The sequence below is a fragment of the Sus scrofa genome, chromosome 15 (genome assembly GCF_000003025.6).
Source record: "Sus scrofa isolate TJ Tabasco breed Duroc chromosome 15, Sscrofa11.1, whole genome shotgun sequence".
NCBI classification, from domain to species: domain Eukaryota; kingdom Metazoa; phylum Chordata; class Mammalia; order Artiodactyla; family Suidae; genus Sus; species Sus scrofa.
The window spans coordinates 45,454,482-45,479,360 of NC_010457.5; the positions used below are offsets into that span (position 1 = coordinate 45,454,482).

The 24,879-nt window shown below is 41.5% G+C and overlaps 1 long non-coding RNA gene across 3 annotated transcripts; it reads right to left on the reverse strand.

The window, feature by feature from the left end:
* On the reverse strand, window positions 7,853-24,443 carry LOC110257052. 3 transcript variants are annotated; one of them, XR_002339219.1, is made up of 3 exons: window positions 23,853-24,443; window positions 13,346-13,474; window positions 7,853-10,989 (listed from the first exon to the last, which is right to left on the reverse strand). It is a non-coding gene; the product is annotated as an uncharacterized LOC110257052 (long non-coding RNA). The 3 variants fall into 3 exon arrangements; XR_002339220.1 differs by lacking the exon at window positions 23,853-24,443 and adding an exon at window positions 23,699-23,842; XR_002339218.1 differs by lacking the exon at window positions 23,853-24,443 and adding an exon at window positions 22,296-23,291.

A 24,879-nucleotide genomic window follows, 5' to 3' on the forward strand; every position in this document is an offset into this window, starting at 1 on the left:
TACACACACACCAGCCAGCACCATCAGCAGCACCACCACCACCAAAAACAAGGCGTGCTGCTGGAAGGTAGCAGAAACAACAACAGAAGAATCAAATGTTGGTATTATCTGCTATATGACATAAAATAAATGTTTCACATGCTTAAGAAATAAAAGGGGGTAAAAATATCAGTAGGGGGTAAAATATTATTTTAAACAGAGGCAGATATAAAAGAAGAAATTCTAGAACTGAAGAGTTAAAATAAACATAATTTCAAATATAGAAGAAAAAATTGGGGGTGGAGAGCCTGCAGCAATGAAAGCAATGAGTCCTAACCACTAGACCACCAGGGAACTCCCAAAAAAGTTTTAAGATTAGACAAAGATGAATAAAGCACTAATGAGCTAGAAGGTAGAGCTGAAAAAAAAAAGATTTATACAAAATGTACAGAATGCAGTACAGAAGGACAAAAAGAAAGAAAATAAAATAGGCCTTCCATATCTGCGGGTTTTGCACTCATGAATTCAACCAACCGCAAATGGAAAATATTTGAAAAATATTCTGGAAAGTCCAAAAAGCAACATTTGAATTTGCTGGGCAACTATTCACATAGCATTTACTTTTTATTTACAGATATTAACATAGCATTTATATTGCATTAGGTATTAAAACAATTTAAAGATGCTTTAAAGTATATGGGAATAGGTGCATGGATTAAATGAAAATACTCCGCCATTTTATACAAGGAACTTGAGCATCCTTGGACTTGGTATCCATGAAGGCATCTTGAAACCAATCCTGGTAGATACTGAGGGGCAACTGAATGTGAGAATGGTTAGGAGTACTGGAGGACAGATTGATAACAAACATTTAAGCATAATTCCTAAAGTAGAGGGGAAAATGGGACAAAGTAATATTTGACGAGATAATAGCTGAGAATTTCCCCCACGGTGATGATGGTCAATAGCCCTCTGATTCAGGAGGCTCAGTAAATTCCAAATAGGATAAACAAAAAATAATATTCATGGATAAACCCAGGGGACATTATACTAAGTGAAATAATCCAGACACAGAAGGCCAAACAGTGCATGATCTCACTGATTTGTGGAATCTAAAAAAAAGTTGAACCAGAAAAGTGAAGAGTAGAAAGGTGGTTGCCAGAGCCTGGGGGTAGGGAAAATAAGGAGATGTTGGTCAAAGGGAACAAATTTTCAGCTACGCAGGATAAATAAGTTCTGGAGATCTAATGAACACTACAGCGACTATCGTTAATAATACTGTATTATAGGAGTTCCCATCATGGCTCAGCAGAAACAAATCTGACTAGTAACCATGAGGATGCAGGTTCAACCTCTGGCCTTGCTCAGTGGGTTAAGGATCCGGCCTTGCCATGAGCTGTAGTATAGGTCGCAGATGTAGCTCAGATCTGGCGTTGCTGTGGCTGTGGCAAAGGCCAGAGGCTACAGCTCCAATTTGACCCCTAGCCTGGGAACCTCCGTATGCTGCTGCTGCAGCCCTAAAATAGGCAAAATAAAAATAAAAATTAAAAAATTAATACTGTATTATAATCTTGAAATTTGCTGAGAGTATAGATCTTAAGTGCTCTCACCAAACATTCACACACACACACACACACACACACACACAGAGTAACCATGAGAGGTGATGGGAGTGTTAACCAGTTTGATTGTGATAATCATTTACAATGTTTACATATATAAAAACAATACAATGCACCCCTTACATACATACAATTTTTATTTGTCAATTATACCTCAATAAACCTGAGAAGAACAAAAAAGAGTACAAAGGCAGAGCATAGTGAAACTTATGAAACACCAAAGACAAAAAGAAAAATCTTAAAAAGCAGACATGGTGAAAAGCAAGTTGACTCCACAGGAATAAAAATTAGAATAACAAATCACTTCTCAGCAGCAACAATGGAAGCCAGAAGACAATGAAGTAATATCCTCAAGGTGCTACATAAAAAGTAATAATCAGCCTGGAATTGGGGTAAATTAATTGGGGTAACTTTCCAGAATGAAAGCAAAATAAAAGTATTTTCAACAAAGATTGAGAGAGTTTGTTTCATAGATTCTCTTCAAAGGAAATTTTAAAGACAGGCTTCTGGCACAAAGCAGTTAACCCACTTAAAAAGTTTAAGTTGCAAGGAGGAGTGAGAAACAAAGAAAATGGTAAATATGTGGCTAAAAGAAAGATTGGCTAAAGAAAACAATATTAATAACAAGGTCTCAGGAGTCAAAAATAGAAATTAATTCACTAAAACAATTACCTATAAGTTGAAGAAGACCTAAGGCCATTGCTATTTTCTTTTCAACTGAATGCTTTATATTAAATTTTATAAATATGCATATTAAATGTATAACTTTAGTAAGAGAGAGGGAAAAGTGAGAAAAAATAATCAAAAAAGACAAGAGGAAAGAAAAAAACAGTAAGGGTTGAACAACAGGAAGGACAAAACATGAGGGGAAAAATAATACTTCCAGAAGTATTATTACTTACAACCAATGACAGGACTAAGTTCTCCCCTTTAAATATTGGATTTAGAGAGAAAGATCAAATTAGATTTTTAAGATACAGCCATATGCCAATTATATCACTATTACTTAAAATGTAAGGCTACAGTAATACCAAAATTTTTAGGTAACAGAAGTTATGGCATAGGAGTTCCTGCAATGGTGCAGTGAGTTAAGGATCAGACATTGCCACAGCTGTGGCATAGGTTGAAGCTGTGGCTTGGATTCAATCCCTGGCCCAGGAACTGCCATATGCTGTGAGTGTGGCCAAAAAAGAAAAAAAAAAGAGCCATAGTACACAGATTCTAAATAAAAATTGATATGTGTGGCTATATTAATATCAGACAAAATAGATTTTAAAGACACATCATAACTAGAAATAAAGAGAAGCTGTGTTTAAAAAAATTTTTTTTTGGAGTTCCTGTCGTGGCACAGCAGCAATGATCCGACTAGGAACCATGAGATTGAGGGTTCAATCCCTGGCCTTGCTCAGTGGGTTAAGGATCTGGCGTTGCCGTGAGCTGTGGTGTAGGTCGCAGATGTGGCTTGGATCTGGCATTGCTGTGGCTCTGGCATAGGCCGGAGGCAACAGCTTCGATTGGACCCCTAGCCTGGGAACCTCCATATGCCGCAGATACAGCCCTAAAAAGACCAAAAAAAAAAAACCGTTTTATTTCCAGTAACATGGATCAATTCTAATTTTTTTAATAACCTAGTAATATAGCTTCAACAGATATGAAGTGAGAAGAAATTGAAAAATTACCAAGACAGTGGGAGATTTCAAAACACCTCTTCAAGTAGTTGATAGTTGAAAATCATTAAAAAAGCAGCATAATCAACAGGCATGAGCTCATGGGCAAATACTGAACACTGAACCAAAGAAGCGGAGAATTCATATTCTAAGCACCATGGAACATCTATGCAAAATGGACTATAGAAGTCCTGAACAAACTTCAAAATTTGGTACCATACAGCACACATTCTCTAGACATAATCTAATTAAATCTTCAATCCAGAGTGAAAATATAACTTTCTAATTATGTTTATAATAAAACTTTCTGGATCACATATGTTTGGGAATTAAGAAAACAATAATTCATGATGAAGAAAAATTAGAAAATATTTCCAGTTGAATGGTAATATTAGTACTACATGATAAAACCAATGGGGTGCAGCTAAAATTGTATTTAGAGGAAAATTTATAATGTTAAATATTTATATTATAAAATAAGAAAGCTGAAAATAAATGAGCTAAGTATCCAACATGAGAACTAAGAGCTAGAACAACAGAATAGACCCAACAAAAGTAAAATAAAAGTAATAAGTAAAAATAAAAGCCAAACTTAAATAATAGAAATAAACGTGATACAGAGAGTACAACAAAACCAACAATTGGCAAGTTCAATAAGAGAAAGAGAGCATGTAGGCAAATAAACAAGAGAAATGAAAAAAATACGTACTTACAGATCCTGCAGTGATCAAAAATTAAGACAAGCTGAATAACTGAAGGTCAATAAAGTGGAAAGCAGAGGAAATTACCAAATTTCTAGAAAAGCATAACCCACAAAATTAACTCAAGACTATCAGGTAGTACTAGAAATTAACTAATAAAGGTCAGACAGAAAAGCTATAATAGAATCAAAGATGCTAAGTAAAAACCCATGCTATACAAAAATCGAGAAGAAAATACCAATAAAAATCCTTATATAGAATCAATTTTTTTAAATGATAGCTCTGTACACCAAAAAGGTTTAGAAGCAACATCACCTTAGTAGCTTCTAAGGGGACCTTGCCTGGGAGAGGCAGTTCAGGGGTTATCTCCCCACTCAAGCTCATTGTTTTTGGCCTCAAGCTAAGTGCCATCTGGTAGCAAGAAACATAAGTAAACTGAGCTCTGAGGACAATAATTAAAAGACCGGAATCTACAGATAAAATAATTACATGTTGGGAGTTCCCGTCGTGGCGCAGTGGTTAACGAATCCGACTAGGAACCATGAGGTTGCGGGTTCGGTCCCTGCCCTTGCTCAGTGGGTTAACGATCCGGCGTTGACGTGAGCTGTGGTGTAGGTTGCAGACGCGGCTCGGATCCGCGTTGCTGTGACTCTGGCTTAGGCCGGTGGCTACAGCTCCGATTCGACCCCTAGCCTGGGAACCTCCATATGCCACCAGAGCGGCCCAAGAAATAGCAAAAATAATAATAATAATAATAATAATAATAATTACATGTTGATCAAGATCCCTGACTGTGGTTACTTGCTTGTGAAATTGACAAAAGAAAATAGATTGACTTTTTTTATATTTTAAGGGAGTTTATACTGCCGAAGAACCACAAGCCAGGCCTGCAAAAGCCTGTGACAATTATTTGAACCCATAAATCATTCCCCATGTCCTTGAAAGAGTCCAGCAAGGCAGTGGGCAGTGAGCGCTGTCCTGACAAAGGACAGACTTATCACACCTGCTTGGCCCAAGAGGAAACTGGACTAAAAGATGAAGAATAAAGAATCAGATGAAGGGAGTTCCCGTCGTGGCGCAGTGGTTAACGAATCCGACTAGGAACCATGAGGTTGCAGGTTCGGTCCCTGCCCTTGCTCAGTGGGTTAAGGATCCGGCGTTGCCGTGAGCTGTGGTGCAGGTTGCAGACGCGGCTCGGATCCCGCGTTGCTGTGGCTCTGGCGTAGGCCGGTGGCTATAGCTCTGATTCAACCCCTAGCCTGGGAACCTCCATATGCCGCGGGAGCGGCCCAAGAGATAGCAACAACAACAACAAAAGACAAAAAAAAAAAAAAAAAAAGAATCAGATGAAGAACTGGGGGCCAGAGAAGACAATATAAAGGGAGTCACTGCTGGAGGGTAGCTGGAGAAGCTGGGTGAGCTGATGCTGGAGCTCGCCACCCACCACACCAGGAAGGTCACTGTTCGGGCCATGGGAGCTCACAACTTGCTGCTCTTCTGCACTTCCCAAGTAGGATTTGGTGCTGTCGTGACCTTGTTCCTCCTCCTCCATGGTGTGGAATGGAAGGAGGTGGGAAGGGGGAACAATTCATCTCCATGTAGAGCTTGCGGGACCTCAGGGAACCCCACCTGCATTCATTTAAAGGACTCTCCAGGGCCCAGAGTTTCTGGACTGTGAACCGGATGGGACTCCGGCTTGCTTCCCGTGGGGACAGGTGTGTTTACTCTCCTCGTAAAGAAGGTGTACAGAGTCCGTCTGTGGCCAGAAAGCCTGCCTGTGGCAGGAGCTGCTGAGCTGTCCCCTGGCACCCTGACTCCTCCTTTGCGTTTCAGCTGCGTACAGTACCCCCTCCCTAGAGACCCAGCTCCCATCTCCCTCGCAGGCAGAAGAGGCCATGAGACTAGAGTCAGGCTATGAGTAGAAGTTACATCTGCCCAAACCCTTTACTCCGAACATCCTCCTTCCCTCTTCCCTTGGGACTGGAAAGGGGGCCTCAGGAAAGGCCACAGTGGGTCCAGAGAGGGGAATTCCACAGCACAGCATCCTCCACCCCAACAGAATTTCCCAGTAAGCTTGTGGAGCAAGGCCAGCCTCCTTCTCAGGAAACACCCTTGACCTTTCAAAGTTTACATGAAGAAAAGAAAAATAAACTTCTATTTCCTTTAAGCCGTTCTATGTTGGCATCTCTTTGTTGTGGCAGATGTGCCTTGTACTCAGGTACTCCATCCACATATCCACCTATATTTTGAAAGAACATACGTTTCACTTACAATGGCTCTTGAGCCCCACATATTTTTACATTTATCCATCCGGTTTTCTATTTCTAAGGCATGGCTGAAAAACCATTAGGACTGACTTCTCCAAGATGCATGATAAGAGATATACAGTTAAAGTGGAGACCCTTTTACTCCTCAAAACACATGAGCACCATGCCACATGCCCACTAGTGACCAAGGTTTTCGTGCCAATTCTTCCAGGGATGAGTCAGAATCTCTGCACAAGTGTAAGAGACAGAGGTGAGGAGGGCATGCATTATTATTCAATAAACCCTTGCACCTCAAGACTCATCCCACAGGACGTCAGGCCAGTCAGTCCCCTTCATTCCTGCCAGGCCCTGTCTGCCACTGGCTGCTGTGGCTGATGTGTCTCTGCAGAGCCTCCAATGGGCTCACATGATCACCATTCAGATATTTTACCTCATGAAAAGCAACCTCTTTACTACAGAAGTTGCATTTTTAAACTAGGCCTGAAAGGCCAGTGGAAAGAAAATCCCTCTCTTGGAAGAGGCGACTCCCCAAATCACTCACGAGACGCGGTCTTGATGCAAACAGCAAGAGGATTTTTATTCCAAGCGCGCTGGGGCCCACAGTCGTACACCACGCAGGGGTAGAGGACTGCGGCCCCGAGTGCGGAGTCAAGATAGTTTTTATGGGATTCACAACAAAGCCTGGGGTTCACAGCAAAGCCCGCGCTTCACAAACCAATCATTTCAAAATATCACAAACCAATCATTTGCGAACCCGTGCTTCGTGGACCAATTAGTTTTAATTTGTTCTGGAGTTACGTGTTTGGGCTTGTTCCTGGGAGGGGGAGACATATTGTCGCTAAGGTATGTTTACCAGGATTTTCAACATTTTATGGCGCAGCCGATCTTACTGGGGTCGGTTTAGCGATTAACGTCCCCTCCTTTCATCTTATGCAGGCAGCTTTACAGAAGCCAAACAATCAGTTAGGGACCCTCTTCGCTGTTATCTCAAGCAGTTTCAAGAAGTTTCGTGCCTAGAGCACGTACTCAGGTGCCTATTTTCTCTTTCTTTTTCTTTTCTCCTCCACTTAGTTTTGTACAGAACAGAAAGCAAGCCCTAAAACAGCAAGAAGTATGGTCTTTTACCTATAGGGAACAGGGTCCGGAATTCGAGGGCATTTAGAGCTTTTTATTAACTTCCTGGGTTCTGGGGGGGTCAGGTTGCATTTTCATCCTTTCAGGCCGTCAGGAGCAAATCCTGTGTCAGGGACCCCAGAGTCTCTAACAGAGAAAACATGTCAGGCCTGCAATAATATTATTGCAGGACCCTGGTTGCAACAGGGCTCATCTGGGTGAGAAATAGCCTGTTTTTATCTTTTTTTCCTTTTTTTTATTACTCAAATGAATTTAATAGCCTGTTTTTAGACCCTACAGGACAACACCTGAAATCTTTGTGAGCTGGAGTTCCCATCGTGGCACAGCGGAAATGAATCTGACTAGGAACCATGAGGTTGCGGGTTCAATCCCTGGCCTCACTCAGTGGGTTAAGGATCCATTATTGCCCTGAGCTGTGGTGTAGGCCGGCAGCTGTAGCTGTGGCCCTAGCCTGGGAACCTCCAAGTGCTGTAGGTGTGGCCGTAAAAAGCTAAATAAATAAATAAGTAAATATTTTTTAAAAAGAAATATTTGGGAGTCTATATTTTTATACAGAATCCATTCTAACAATGTATTAAGCTTTGTCTCCACAAAGTTTACCTTCAAGGAGAAAGACAAAGAAGATTTTAATTTTAAAGTTAAGCTGCCAAAGGCTATGTAAAAAGTATCTATGCTTTGAATGGTATGTGTGACCATGGATGGGGGAGCTGTGGGTGATGGTGAAAGTTGTTCACTGAAGTCTGTGCTGGGGATGAGCATGGGAATTTCCCCCTTCATTGGCCACCTGTTAGGTCTGCCCTAGATACCATTTTAAAACACACAGGAATTCCTCTGTCTATACCCACAGACAGGAGAAACAGCCTCAGTTCTTCAAAGAGCTGGCTCCCTCTAGCGGCCAAAATTTTTTTGAAAATTCTTAAGCCTACAAAAGAGCTTGGGTCTACTAAGAACACAAAACCACTGCATTTTGGGGGGGAATATGTAAATAATCCTAGAATTTGGAGACATCTTCATACATTTAATTGTATAAGTTTCCTCACTATAAATCCAGGAATGACAATACAATTTCAAAGGGTTAATGAAAAAACTAATTGGAATATCCTCACGTGAGATCACCAAAGAGTGAAGTGCAGCTGGGAGCTGATGAGGCCCACACACTGGCAAGATGCCGGCATTGACACAGGAACGTCTAAAGGTCTGAAGACCATATGGTATAAAATGGCTATTTCAGATGTGGCTCTTTGTGAATTCTTTGCATAGGGATAGTATGCATCTACAAAGCCACTTCAGCTTCTCAAAGTCAAAGGTTAATGCCCTGGGAAGGTGAAAATCTACTTTAAAGTTGCTGGTGAAAGGTGGGCTGGGTAGTAGTAATATAGAACTGTGCTTGTGGGTTTCCATCGAAACAAGATGCAGCTGAATCAAACCTAGGAGTAAACTTACCCTGGTTTTAAGCCTGGGATGAAGTCCGAAAGGGTATTTACCATGAAGGCAGAGAGAGAATTTCAACAGCAAAACTCCAGAAAGACTCAGCCAAAGCAAATGGCTCCCCACAAAAGTCAGGTGGGAGGCCCAGCTCCAGCGTCACTGTGCACCAGTGTGGCACATACCCAGAGTTGTCCAGCTTGGGAAATGAAAGTTATTGTAATTCATTCAGGAAATGTATCACCCTTAAGAAACCCTTAGTCGGCACCGTGCAGCGATTGGGATCTTTGGGGTTTAGTGAAATACAACATCACGCTTTGCAGGCCCAAAGCCTGTAGTTTATTGCAGACATAGTTAAGAAAAGCCAAAAATATAACACTGCTTCAATGGGAGGCTCAGCCTGGGGCCCCCTGTAAGCAGTAACCATGGAGCTGCAGCCTCAGCCACTTGAGCCTCAGTGTTTCAGCAGCCTGGCAGTGGGGGCAGCCGCTGCTCACACCTTCCCTGTGGCAGTGCCTGTGGCAGTGCCTGTGAACTTGTCAGCCTGTGGCTGCTGCCTTTCAGGTGGAGCAGGGGAGGCTGAAGGAGAATACAGCCTGGGGAGGGCTGGGGTTGTCTGGAATGACACTCATTGTTTTCCCCCTTCTTCTCCTGGTATGAAGGACTGGGCTCCCAGCTCAATGGCTGGAAAAGCCTCCCTTATCTTGCTTGATGGGACCCATTGTGGAACAGACAGAAGCAGAAGTATCCCTGTTGTTACTTTATCAATTGCTTTAAAGGCTAAGAACTTGTAGAGCCATAGAATCTGTAGAGCTGGAGGGGACCAATGAGGTCCTTTAATCCAGCCCTCTCATTCTGCAAGAGAAAAAACAGATTTCACACGCCAGTGTGCTAGCTCCTGGCCAGGCTTAGGGAGAAGGGCGGGACCCTCCCTGCTTCAGATGGGGAGGAGCGCTGAGTAACTACAACGTGCAGGTCCGTGTTCGTACATCTGCACTCATCTGATTTGAGTCTTCTGAGTCCACATTGGATTTACTGGCAGGTCATTTCTGAATAGGGAAAATTCTGATAGTATTCTCTCTCTCCTCCAGGAGAGCAGTTAGGGCATGATGCTGTAGCAAAATGACTTCAAATTCAATGGCTTAAAACAATACAAATTCATTATCTTACTGTTCTGGATGTCAGAAATCCAAAATGGGTCTCACAGGGCTGCGATCAAGATGCTGTTAGGGCTGCCTTCATTTCTGGAGACTCGGGACGATTTTTTTTTCCTTGACCTTTCCAGCTTCTAAAGGCTGCGCACATTCCTGTACTCCTGGCCCTCTTCCTCCCTCCCCAAGGCCAGAAACAGCAGTTCAAGGTCTCTAGTCTTCACAGTGCATCACTCTGACTTTCTCTTCTGCTTCCCTTTTCCACAGTGAAGGACCCTTCTGACTTCACTGAACACACTCCAGTAGTCCAGGGTAATCTCCCTAGCAATATTAATTGCATCTTTGCCACATAACCTGCCTTATACACAGGATCCAGGGATTAGGGCGTGGACATCTTTGGGGGGCATTAGTCTGCCTATGACAGGGCACCCCAGTTCGTCAGGAGCAGTCCCTACAGCTGACTTTTGACATCCAGTCTTCACTTCTAAAGATTTGAAGTTTCTTGGTTTCAACTGTTTGCAAGTGATGATGTGGTCTTCAGACACGGAGGCCCAGGCAGTTGTAAAGACAAACCCCATGAATTCTCCAAGATCAAGTACAGCTACGATGAGAAAGCTGCTGGACTGCGGAGTTCTGTGATTGATTGGCAATGTCTGCCTCAGGTGTGGCAATGTCGTGCAGACACACGTTCTCCCCCAATCAAGCACTATAAGTCCACTTCAGAGCAAAACAGCATATTCAGTCTGTTACACACATGGGCTTCTAGAAGCTCAGATCCAGAAGTTCAGGGGTCAAGCAAGATGGTCACTGGAGTGACTTCTTATCGCCCCAGGAGCACAGCAACTTCCAGAGTCAGGTTCCTGGGGGCACTGATGTCCCATCCTTTCAACTAGGTCAAGTTGAGCATCTGATACAGACCATTAAGAGTCAGGTCTGTCCTTAAATAGGGCATGTTCTGCATGGAGCAGGTGCAGAGAGTACCTTGTTTCCTCTTCCTGTTAATGGAGATTCCAGAAATCTTAATGACAGGTTTGTTGTTGCTGCTGCAAAAGAAGGAAAGCTGGCTGTGTGGGCTTAGGTGAAGCTCGAGACCATCTATCTTTGGGGTGTGGAGAGCTCAGTGTACCCCAAGAGAGAGGGACAGGGAGCCACTGGGCTCCAACAGGCCTCTCCCACCATATCTTAAGTTGAATCACTCTGCTGCTGGTTCCAGACTCTCCCACCGGCTCATCTGGATCACCAGCCTGCCTCCGTCAGCTCCTGGGCCTCCAGCTCCAGGTCATCAGGACTGACTCCCTCCTCACACTGCAAGTCAGAAAAGTCCAGGGAGGGATTCTCATGGGCCAGGTTCACACAGGGAGACCCTGGGGACCAACCACTGGGACCAGGGCTATGGTGGTCTGATTGGCCTAACTTGGATGCAATGCCTACATGTGGCTCACTTATCTCTGAGAAGGGACAGACCTGAGGACCTGAAGCTGCTCCCTGAGGCCCACTGCTATTTATCCAGGCCCCTCTTGGAAAATGGGCAAAGTGACCACTGGTTATTCTCACTGCAGCCACCACCCCATGAGCCAGGGCTAGGCATGGGAAGTGGGGAACAGCCCTCGGATTATAGGGTGGATACAAGGGTCAGAATCATCAAAGTCCCCGAGGACTTAAGTAATGGATTGTGTCCAAAACACAGATATGAGACAGACAGCATCACAAAAGAGTAGTAATAATCATAAAAGAAGCAGTAGTAGTGGTGGTAGAAAAATAATAATACAATTCATCGAGCAACTACTTTATACCAAACATATAAAAAGTACTTTGCACGCCCTATTTCTAATCCTTCACAGCCCTGCAAGGTGGGTGCTATTAGTCCCATTTTGCAATAAGAAAATTAAGATTCACAGACATTAAGAGACACCCCTGCAGCCTCAGAGCTAGTAACAAGTACACTAATACTTAATATGCATGATTGTATTAGGTAGTAATTGTTTTAATAAATTTCTAAAGAATTAAGTGAGATACTATATAGGAGGAATCCTTGTAAACTACAAGCATAAGGCACTGTCATTAATACACTGTTTAAATTTACTAACTTTTAACATCAGGGGCATCAGTGAGGACAGCCAACAAAGCTGCCACTAAAGTCACGAAGCCACATGGGAGCTGCAGGAACTGGGTCTTTGTTATATTTTGAAATGTCCTGTTCATGATTCAGACATTATTAACTTAATTGTTAAGTTGTAATTGAGTTGCTCAAGTGAGAGTTTTGATCAGCCCCCTATGGACCAACTGCGTGGTGAATCACTTGCCAGTTGTACTGTATGGAGCTTATTTTAGGTTTTAAGAGACTGTACTGTACATAGGAGGTATGTTACCTTCTCCTTATTTGTATGTTTACCATACACGTTGATATTTGAAATGTTATATACTGGAAAGGCCACTTATATTTCTAAAGAGATCGGATTTTGTGCAACATTTATCCCTTGAATTTAAAATTTCCTAATTTTATTTTTTATTTATTTTTTTAATTTCCTAATTTAAAAAAAAATGAAAAATGGCTAAAAAAAAAAGGGAAAAAAAAACCCAAAGCTCTCCAAAATTCAAGACAAAAGCTTGATTCCTTGATTTAATCTATTTTTTATTTTTTCAATTATTTTAGAAAGATGAATAATGTTCAAGATATTTCTATAACATGACCCACCTTTACACTCCCAGATGGTTTTCAATTCAACAAGTCATTACTGAGTACGTCCCATGTCAGACATCGTGCTAGGCTCAGGGGACTCTTGCCCTTGAAAAGTTCCGAGGCAGTAACTCTCTACAAACTATGACTATGTAGATTTTTATGTCAATGACAGCTCACTGCCAGCATCTAATTTCTGAGCACTCCAACATAACATTCTGCATGAGTTCTCAGACGACTTGGTGGGTTTGAAGGGAAATGCTCCTATAATAAGGAGGTACACGGATATAAGAGGAAGAAGCACCTTCTGTGTGAATTTATGCTCCTGAATATGGAGCAGCAGGAGAGGAGAGCTTCGGAGACCGAGTGGGCAGAAAACAGAGTGGGTGACCCAAGATTTTGTGAAGAAAAAGGTGGCCATCCGTGAGTCTGGCAGGTTATCTATCTGCTTAATCCTCTGCCCAAAGCGGAATGCTGGCAGTCTTTGCTTGACTGCAGCTAGTAACAGAAAACCAGTTATTTCTCTAATTAACTACACAATATTAATGGACTATAAGCTGACGAAAGCAAAGATGCCTGAACATTCAATGGATTATAGCTCCATTTGAAACAAATAAAAAATACTTAAATGTAAATTTACTTAGTAGTTTTATAATTATTGTCTTAACAAACAGTCTTATTTCCTAAATCATTCAATGACTACCAAAGTAGAGGTCACTTACTTTTGGGAGGACTTTTTTTTAAGTGTTGTATTAAAATCACCACTGGGAGGGAAATTGAGCCATATGCCTCTTGAACCTGGAAAACTTTCATAATCTTTGGCCCAGTCATTTTCTCTTTAGGAATCCAATCTAAGGAAATAATTAGATATATAGAAAAGATTTATGTATAGATACGTTCATATCAGTGTGGTCTATTACAACAAAAATACTGGTTATAAAATTACATTTATTGATAGGATTGAATACTGAGAAATCATTAAACATCATGTTTTCAAAACAATGTTTTGGGAATATACAGTATAATGTTTATAAAAATAAATAGGATGTAAACCTTTATAACAAATGTCACATGTAAGATAAATATTTATTTTATTTCTATGTATTTAATAATATATATTATGTATACATACATATATACATAGTGAAAAAAGCTATAAGGAAATATACTAAAACGCTAATAATAGTTTTCTCTAGGTAGTAGGATTATGAGAGGTTTCTGTTTTCTTAATATTGCTTTTCTGTTGATTCAGGTTTCTCACATAAGCCTGAAGATCTGCCAAGGAGAAAAGAACATGCTGGCCGGACTGACAGAATTTGGATATTCTAAAATAATAAACTGACGTTTTTAATTTCTTAAAATAAATATTTAGTGGCAATAAAAAAAATACAGTCTTGATGAAAAATTTGGCAAGTACAGAAAATAAACAAATCAACGAAAGAATCATCCAGAATTTCAGCAGTTAGATGGAAACGTTGTTATTAGATAGAATGCAGAGCTTGACAGAGTTAGTGGCTTTGAGCTGTGCCATGGAGTCCTGTGTTTGCCATGCAAATGCCTCAGGAGATGTCACAGTGGAAATTGGGGATCGACTGGGGCCTCCAGTCCGGGCAGGGGCGGGGCGGGGGGGTGCAGAACAGAATCTCCTTTCCCTTTTGGTCAATTCATTTGCATATTAGACTTTCACTTAATATTCACTTGAAGAAAGTCTCCATGGAAAACTACAAAAATAACATTCCAATACCTCCTCATCAAACCTCTTCCCTAAAGCTAAACGGTTAGGTTGCTTCCAGTTTCCTCTAACACAATGGAAGGCTGCGTGAATAACTTTGTATAATAATCTTTGCCTAGGAGTTCCCATCGTGGCTTAGTGAAACAAACCTGACTAGCATCCATGAGGCTGCGGGTTCGATCCCTGCCCTTGCTCTGTGGGTTAAGGATCTGGTGTTGCCATGAGCTGTGGTGTAAGTCGCAGACTCAGCTCAGATCTGGTGTTGCTGTGGCTCTGGTGTAGGCTGGCAGCTACCGCTCTGATTCAATCCCTAGCCTGGGAACCTCCATATGCTGCGGATGTGGCCCTCAAAAAAAAAAAAAAAAAAAACAAAAAAAAACTTTGCCTATATTTCTGTCTCTATAATTGAAATTGCAAGAAAAGGGTAATGATCATTGTCAAAGCTCTTGATGTTTCCAAGCTGCCCACACAAGGTCAACCTGTTTATACACCTATCATTCTGCCCATCTTGCCACACCCTTGTGCACTGAGCATTTTTTATTTTTAAATCTTGTTAATTTGATATATTTAAGATACAGCCCCTCATCATGCTGGCCCATTTTAAAGAGTGGGTTTCCTCCCCTTTGGGGACCTCTTTGGAGAACACCTCCTTCGGCAAAACTCACGGTTCCTGTGAAGAGGACACAGGCACCCCTTCCCTAGATGACCAGAGCTGTCCAAAGAGGCTTGAACATGTTCTCACTGGATCCCAGGCCAGCCCCATAACTTGACCTCAGAGAGAGCCAAGCATGTGGAGTTAGGTCCCCCTGAGAAATAGCAAATACCAAGTTTTAAAGTCCCTCTTCCTTCCCAAACACTCTCTAGAACCACAGAATCTCAGAATGATCGGGTGTCCTGGTTACACAGATAATGGCTCTAAGCCTTGAAGGGGGAAACAAGTGAACAGTTAATGGTACAGCCAGGAAGAAACCGGGGTGTCCTGGGAGTCTCAGCCCCATGTTCTTCCCACCACTAGCCTCCAATATTAGAGGCACCTAAGAACCGTCAAACAGCAGCCAAAGTGAGCTCTGGTTCTTTGTCCTTCTAGCTGATGACACTCTAAGAAGGGTCTGTCCTCACGATCTGGACATAAAAACATGGAAGGTTTCCTGACCCAGGGGGCGAGTGGAAGCCGAAATCTAGCTCAAGTGCAGGGGTAGGAAATAACAGTAGAAGGAAAACAAATTTGGAGAGATGCTTCCTAAAATTGGCGGGTTCTTAGAACTCAACTTTAGAAGTCAGCCTTTGAATGGCCGCTAGGCGGAGCTCTATTTTCAAAATAAAGTTTAATCCCTTGGCTCTGACCTGGCTTTCAGCTCAAATGGCCTTAGCCTGACAATATCAAAGGCTTATTGCAAGGATTTGCTCACCAAACACACTGGCTCCCATCCAGATTTCACGCCAATCTACAGTCTAAAGTATGTAGGGCCACCATGAGCTGAACTTTCCCCTTTTCAGTGGAAAAGGGATTATTGTAGATTATTGTCTTAAAAATACAACAGAGAAACAAATATTTAAAACAGAACCAGGGGAGTAACAAAAAATGTATTTATCTCCACAACTGAGAATTTTAAAAATGTATTTAAAATATACTCTAACTGGAGTTCCTGTGTGGCTCAGCAGGTTAAGGATCCAGCATTGTCATTGCAGTGGCTCGGGTTACTACTCGTGGCACAAGTTCAATCCTTGGCTTTGGGCACAGCCAAAAAATAAACAAATTAAAAAAAATAAAATATACTCTAACTTATAAAATAAGTACTTAAAATATATTAGTAAAATGTAAAATACACATATATTTTATATAGAGTATATATTTAAATGTATATCTACTGTATTTTATATATAATTGTATATATTTTATATTTACATCTTTCTGCTATTGAGTGATAAATACAGTTTGTAACTCCAATTACATACAAAACACTTGTTAAATATATTCTGTATTACATTCATATGTAATCTACTAAATATATATTTTATATAATTTTTAACATATATTTAAAGTTATCACTGTGGCTGAGTGATAAATTATGCTTACTAACTCCTATGGTTCTGTTTTTCCAATAGTAATTACCAAAAACCCTGGAAAAATGAATAGCCTTTTTATTGACCCAATCAAGTTTTTTTTTCTTTTTTATTCTATGTTTCTCTAGCCCATATTTGTTCAGATATAGTTGAAAATAGGAAAGAAAAGAGGGAGAGATTAAATTTAAAGAGAAACAGGCACTACCTGTTGACTCTCCCTTAATTTGGACAGAAAGCACAGACGGAAATAAGAGTCTGTTGTAGCTATGAGGAAGAAAGGCTTCAAATAGTCTCAAGGAAATATGAAAATATATGGGAGTTCCCACTGTGGCTCAGCAGAAAGGAATCTGACTAGCATCCATGAAGATGCTGGTTCAATCCCTGGCCTCTCTCAGTGGGTCAGGATCTGGCATTGCCATGAGCTGTGGTGTAGGTCACAGACGTGGCTCGGATCTGGCATTGCCATGGCTGTGGTGCAGGCTGCCAGCTGCAGTTCCAATTGCACCCCTAGCCTGGGAACCTCCCTATGCCATGGGTACAGCCCTAAAAAGCAAATAACAACAACAACAAAAATGAAAATATAAAACTCTGCTTCTGTTTTCCTTTAGTGCTAGTTCTTAGCAGACAGCTGATTGAGAACAAGTATATCATTAATAATTATTTATGCTACCTTGAAGGAAATCACATCAGTGTCTCACATTTTAAAAATAATAATACATTTTTGGTTTTTAATGAGATCTGATCAGCAATCCTAAAATGCAACTTTTCTCAGTCACCCAGAGAAAAACAAAAACAAAAGTTTACTCCATCACCAGAAGAAGGCTTGACAGACAATCAGACCTCATTAATGACACAGCAGACAGAAGTGGGTGGAAGAACACCCACCAATGGCCTTCTCCTCAGGCACATCCAGTCTTCACTTCAGGAACTGAGACCACATAAAAAAGGTCAGAAGATACTCCAACATCCCTGCAGTATACCCCCTCCTTCCAGGACCCAGAATCTAAATTCCGAAACCTCCAAAAAAAAAAAAATCACACAGGATTTCCTCTTTGAGATACCACTCCCCTCCCCACTCCCCTTTTAATCTATATCCATTCAGCGTTAGGAAGAACTATAAAAAACAAATATCCTGGAAGTTCTCTGTGGTGCGGAGGGTTAAGGATCATGGCACTACAGTGACAGCATTGTCAATGCAGCAGCCCAGGCCGCTGCTGTGGCACGGGTTCAATCCCTGGCCCAGGAACTTTCATATGCCATGGTGATGCCAAACAGAACAAAACAAAACAAAAGCAAAAGAATCGTGTGCAGAAAGTAGATGGGACTCATCATATTTTAGGAAAAACGGTCCCCCAAAAGTAATTTCTCTAAGTAATAGAAGGGTAGGAAATATATCATTTAACAGTATATTAGAAACCTAAGTTCCCCATATACTTCTTGGACTCAGAACAAAGTATCAAAGAACCAATCTGATAAGGTCAGAGAAGCTGGCAGTCTGGTAAAACAGAGCTTCTATAGGTGAAAGTCTGACAGAAATTGGGAACAGGAGCTCGAATTGTCCACCTACCCTCTGACTGTTGGTATGAGAATGAGATTCTAAACAAGTGGACCTGGCTACAGACAATCAGCTCACCCCATCTCTTAAAGACTAGCTCTCTACACGTCGCTTCATTTAAGGATGAACAAATAAGAAGGGGGACCCTATGGAGGGAGCTAACTTTTAAAAGCTATGAAAACTAGGAGAAGGATTTTTATCTCTTGATGATCCAGAAGAATTGTTTCTCTAAAAATAATCTACAGCAGGATCCAGAAGGTTCAACAAATGCGCATTCCCTATAGGATATAAAAAGACATAGCCTCTATTAAGCAAGAGCAAGCAGCCATAAAGAAGAGTAAGTGAAAGTTCCCATTGTGGCTCAGCAGGTTAAGAACGCAAAATAGTCTCTGTGAGGATACACGTTCGATCCCTGGCCTAGCTCAGTGGGTTAATGATCCAATGTTGTCAAAAGCTGTGGTGTAGGTCACAGATGTGGCTCAAATCTGGTGTTGCCATGGCTATGGCATAGGCCGGCAGCTACAGCTCTGCGAACTTCCATATACTGCCTTTAGGTGTGGCCATAAAAAAAGAAAAGGAAGAAAAAGATGAAAACAGAGTGATAAACTAATGGTTTTGGCAAATATTTATTAAGAACCCATTTTGAGTCAAGCACTGTGATGGGGTTAGAGAATACAGAGATGAGTGAAACAGACATAGCACCATTTTGATGTAGCTTATATTGGAGGGTTAGCCATAATTTTAAATGTGACACTTTCTATGAAGAAAATGAACAGGGTGCTTATTTGAGGAATAACAGGGGCTACCTACTTAGATAAAGTTGTCAGGAAAGGCTTCTGTGAAGGGGTGGTATTTAATCTGAGTCAGCTATGAAAAGAGCAAGTAAAGAGCATCACTGGCAGAGAAAGCAACATGTCTTAAGGTGAAAAAAGGGTTCTGTGTGCTTGAGGAACTATAAAAAGACCAATGTGCCTAGTGAATGATCCAAGATAAATTAGGAAAGATAAGCAGTGTCACCTCATCTAGGACAGTTACAGCCAGGAAAAGCAGCACTTTACAAAAGGAAATTGAGTGTGAATGTATATGTGGGTATATACATGTGTATATGTACATATTTGTATAGATACATACACAAATATAAATATGTTTAAGTATATGCATAGGTATTAATTGTTACTGTATAGAGAAGGAACTAAAAGAGACAATAGAGGCAGCAAAAAGGCAGATGATCAGAATTCAGGGATGAGATGACAGTGCCTTGAACTGAGGTGATGGCAGTCAAGGTGGGGACAAGTTGACAGTTTAAAGAAATATTTGGAGGTTGAAACATATGTAACTACTGATGGACCACAGGAAGTCATGAGGGACAGCAGGGCTTAAGCATGACTCAGGATTCTGGCTTGACAACACAGTAGATGAATATGAAAGGACAGTAAGAGAGACTCAAAATGCAATCGCAAAACTAAAACCACCCTGGGGGAAGTGAAGAACTGAAGTAGCAGAAAATAGAAGGTAGGATGTGAAGGGCAAATTTGAGAGATTCTTCCAGAATGTAGAGAAAAAGAGAACAGAGATTAGAGAGATGACAAAGATGACAGAGAATACAAAACCACTCTTCTGGATAACTGGTATTTCTAAAGGAGATACAGGAGTTACTGAATAAAAACAACAAAGAAAACAGAACGGTTTCCTGAAACCAACAAAACTTAAGTCTAAAAATCTTAAAAACCAAGGAAAATTAGAGTCCAACATCTAGATATTCCCTTGAGAAGCGCTTGCATTTACAAAATAAATAATCAGATTTTTTAAGTTATCTGCTGAGAAAAACACAAAATCCGTGTCACCTTAAGACTTTTGCTCCAAGGCAGTTGTTACCAGAGGCAATGGAACTACATCTAGAGGTTTGAAACATAGCAAGTATGACTCAATAATTCCATAGCAAGCCACTATTGTCGCTCATGTGAGAGAAAAAAAAGATATTAACACATCTGCAGAGCTAAGAAAATATACTCTCCACATGTTGTTACCCCCCCACACACACACGCAAAAGTACTCAACCCCTCTCTAACAAGGGGTGATTCAAGAATGGAGCAGTTATGATACAGAAAAGGTGAGTGAGAATATTTTAATTTAATCATAGAAGTAAGGCTAAAAAGTGTCAATTTTCAAAATAGAAAGTGAATGAAATGCTGTTTGAAAGAAAAGTTATACAGTGAAAAATACAGTATACCACTAATATAAATCTATCTAAAATCCCAAATATCTACAAAAATTGGGAAAGGTGAATGAAAATTTTGACAGTGAGTGAAAATAATCTGACTTGTTTCACATAATTTGCATAATTACTATGAAGAAAATGAATGGGGTGAGATTAGCAGGCAGAACTACTTAGATGAAATAGCCAGGAAGGACTCTCTAGAGTATCACAGTTCCCTGACTCATCTGCAGGTGGAGCTGAGGTTTTAAAAGAAGGACAGAGTATTTATATGCTGATCTCATAGTATTTAATCAGTTACAGGACTGACCCACTAATATGACACAACTGGAACTCATAACCAAGAGAAATGAGAATTAAAAACGCTGTATTCCTTAACTCAGCTTTAGCTGACATAGAGGTGGTTTAAGAAGACAGAGCAGGAAGCTTATCCTTCATCTCATAATTAAAACAGGGAAATATTTGGTGAATATTTACAAAACTGTTAGCATCTCATACAAGTTAGATCGATATTTATTCTGTATCTTGACCTCATAAAGTTGAAGAGAATGTATGTTTACAAAGAAGAGCAAAGAGTTTTATGTAATATTGAAAAGTTTCCACAGTTTCAAAGGCAACTGGCTTACAAACATTATACCATGAATATTTACTATAGGAAACTACATTGGTTGAAATTTGTTGTAGAACATTGCTTATTCACATAATATTATAAATAACAGTGAAATTAATATTCACTTAGATCAGGGGTGGGCAAACTTTTCCTGTAAAGAACCAGATAACAAATATCTTTGGTTTTCAATGCTGCCACCACAGCATGAAAAGCAGACACAGAAAATACAAAAAAGAATAGGCATGTCTGTGTTCCAATAAAACTTTATTTAAAAAACAGGTAGCAGACTGGATGTGGCTAGGGGCCATAGTTTGCTGATCACTAATTTAGATGATTCTTCTAAATCATTCCTCTCTGTAGAACTTAATCCTCTAGCCATCACGCTCTCTGCCCTGCCGCAGTCACTTTCATGATCCCGTCTTGAGCCTTGACATCATTCCTAACAACTGCCACCCCTCCATAACCTCAATTCATCTGCTCCACCCATGGACCATCACTTTTTTCTTTCTCACTCCCTCTAGAACCCTGACCATATAATCCTTTGAACCCACCAGGTCCTTCAACCCAATGATCCTGCCATCTCTACACTTGTCCTTCACCCACACACAATATCCATATCCCTCCTTCAGTCGCACAGGAAATTATCATCTCTCCCTTCCATAAAACTTCGACTTTCTTGCCCCTCTTTCACTTTGTCACTCACTTGACAAAATTACAACTGTAGTTAAATCCAGCTCTGCAGATACTGTGCAGCTGAATGGTCCTGGAGAAAATCCCAAAGCCCCCATTTGAATTCATGACCATAAATCTCAAGCAGGCACTTTCTGTGCCATTTTCCCAATCCGTCAGTCTCCATTCTCTCCATAAACCTCCAGCACCATCTCCACCACCATCACAAAACCCAGAACAGACAAGGCTTATCATTTCACTGTAAAATTGGAAGCTATCAAAACAGAAGTTCTACAAATATATATAGGCTGGCCCGCCTTCCTCCTCTCCTGTACCTGCTCCTGCCTAAGGTTACTGCTTCCCTGTGGGCTGGATCCCATGACCTCTTACCTACTTAAAGATACCACTCCAGCTATTTCCACCCTCTTCCCCAGAGTCTCCACAGAACCACTGCTATGAGTTTTAGTAACTATTTCTCCAATATCCACCTAGAGCTAACTCTCAGTCATTCTGGGTGGGGAAGGAGGAGGAAAGACAGGTCAAGTAGAGTGAGGCTGTCCTTGTCCAATGTGCAGAACTAAGGCAGAGGGAGATCAAAGCTCCAGTGTAGCCCCAAGACTGCCCCACCCCAATGCCTCCAGCTTCCCAGCCAGATTCCGAAAAAAGAAAGTCCTATAGTGCCAGCTAAATTTACTTGAAAAGGTAAAGAGCTTAATCCAGTTTCCAGCAGCCGAGGCCTATGACCTGAGCCCACATCAGACTGGGAAGACAATTCAGATGCTTGTTAGCCCATGCTCACTTACTTTTAAGTTTGTGAATATCATTACCTTTCATCTTCTTGTGCCATCAAACAATCTTTATAAGAAAAATTCTTGATTGTCTTGACTGAATTCAGTGGGAGAGGATACTTTTCTTTTCCATTATTTGCACTGGGATAGCTCAGGTAATATAAATGCTCAGTGAGGACAGGTGTGGTGGCTGCAGGATCTGGGTGAACATGGGGTGCACCCAGGTGGGGAATGGGGAGAAAACACAGCTAAAGCAGGGGAGGGGACAGGGAAGGTCCTGGGTTGAACTCCTCCCCACTGGATTTGGCTCTCCCATGCTGGAAAGGGGAGGGCCTCTCCATCCACCAGAATTCCAGGAGTCTTGTTATCAGATGGGAGTCCACTGATGCTCTGTGCACTGCCTGGAAAGTCCTCTGGGAAGTCAGGTGGGTAAATCTACCCCTGGAAAAATGGCAAAGTGAGCAAGTTAACCATTGTCACATGTGGCCATGCTCTGACCTGAAACTGTGGGCACCCAGTGGCCACAAACTCAAGGCTTAATGCCAGCTTGGACATCTTATTGCAGTGCCCTATCCTAGCAATGCCCATATTTCAGATCCTCCTAGACCTTCAACCCTCCACCTCTGGATTCCTTATGTCCTATGTAGACAGGGCCTACTTTCTAGACTTGCAACCATATTCTGATAAATTCACCACAAGGTCAAATGAAGTCTCTGCAACCTTTTGTATAAGATATTTAGATTTTGTGTAAACATGCCCAGTCTTGAGAAGAAAAATGCTGAGAATTTATGGGTCATAAATTCTGACCTTAGTACCGGACATTCACCAGTGGGTCTTAGTCAACCCACACAGAGACCACCACATACATATGTACAAAAATAACAGAAATGTGCTCTCAACTTCAAGGATGGCCACTGGAAACCAACAACCATGGTAACAACCAGAGGCACCCTGAAATGTGGTGGGTTCCACAGGCCCTGACACGGGCTTCTTCCTTCTTGCTTTTCTACTCCTTTTATTTTCGTTTTTCCCTCTTTTACTTGATTCCCCCTCATATTCTGGAATTATTTCTGGCAGACAGGTGCATGCCATGTGGGCAGGCAGGGGGTTTTCTGCTTTATTCCCACTGAGCCCTCAGTACACAACCAAACACTGTATTGTGAATGAATGAACGAAGGAATGATGGAAGGAAAGAAAGGAAGGAAAAGAAGGAAGAAGGAAAGAAGGAAGGAGAGGAAGGAAGGAGCTAAGGAACCCGGGTATGTTGTCACCAGGAAGGTTCCTCACACTTCTAATGCCCACCACGGTTGTAGGCCAAAGACTATCATTCTCTTGAAGCCTCAAGGGAGCATTAACAACGGGTAATTGTTTTTCTAGAATCTCACCCCTCCTCAACAAGTCTTCAGTTAGATGAAATAAAAACTCCCTTTGTAAATTTATACCTTTGGGTACCATCCACTCCTGAGTCACTGCACGCCAAGACCAAAGCTTTGATTCTTGGGATGCTTCAGAGCTCAGAGACTTTGGAGCGCACACAGCTTCCTGCGCGGCTTACCGCTACAAATCTGCACAGAGCCTGTAAGATCATTTTCTCACCTACAGTTCTGTTCCTCCAGAGCCACACCTACTCAGTCTCTCCACCAGCGGAGACCCCATAATCTTCCACAATCAGTGGTTGTCGTAAATGTGTAGCCGCCGTGGCTGTCGTAAAGTGCAGCCGTGTAAAGTATGGCTGTCTGTCGTAACGTAAGGGCGGGTGCGTTCCCCCACCCCCAGCACTTTAAGTCAGTTCTCCAAACTTTCCCAGAGCTCTGCTGGGCGCGCTGTCTTTCAGCACAAAAATGAACATCCCCGAGGGGGCATCTGGGCTTGTACCTGACCAGACACTGATTCAAGTACTTTCCCTGCGTTTTCTCCTTAAAGGAGAAATCAAATTCTGGTAAGAACCTTTTGTTATTAACCACTTCACAGATGAGGGGACTGAGGCTGAGGTGGATTAAATGACTCGCCCCACATTGCAGTTACTGAGTAGAGGAGTCAGGACATGAACTCAGGTCTGCCTGGCACAAAAATGTGTTCTCTTAACTTTTACAGAAACTTCCAGATGAGGCAATAAGAGTTACAGGTGCGTGGATTCTATGTGCTCAATACAGGCACCCTGCAGAGAACAGATGCCTCCCTTGTAAACATCTTGCTTGTAGAAACTGCTGGCAAAAAAAAAAAAAAAAAAAAAGAGAGTTTTTACTTCTGCACTTTTTGTTATAAGTATGTAGCAAACCATCTATATTTAGCATAAATGAGTGTTTGTGAGTGGTCCCAGGAATCTAAACATGTATTTTGTTTCTAAGTTACAAACAACTAACTACCAAGGGAATTTTGGTCTTTAGCCTGTTTTTTATACCAGGTATTCTCTCAACTTGTGAAAGAGGAGGAAAGAAATGAGCATTTATTAAATGTACCTTATCTGCTACCCACTTTACAGAATGAGTCCATCTAGTCCCATGACCCACCTCAGTTTATAGGTGAGGAAATGGAAGCTTGGGCAAGGGAGTGGCAGAATAAGGAGCAGAATCAAACTCCAGAGCCAAAGCCAGGCTGTTGCCATGGCTCCTCTGAGTTGATG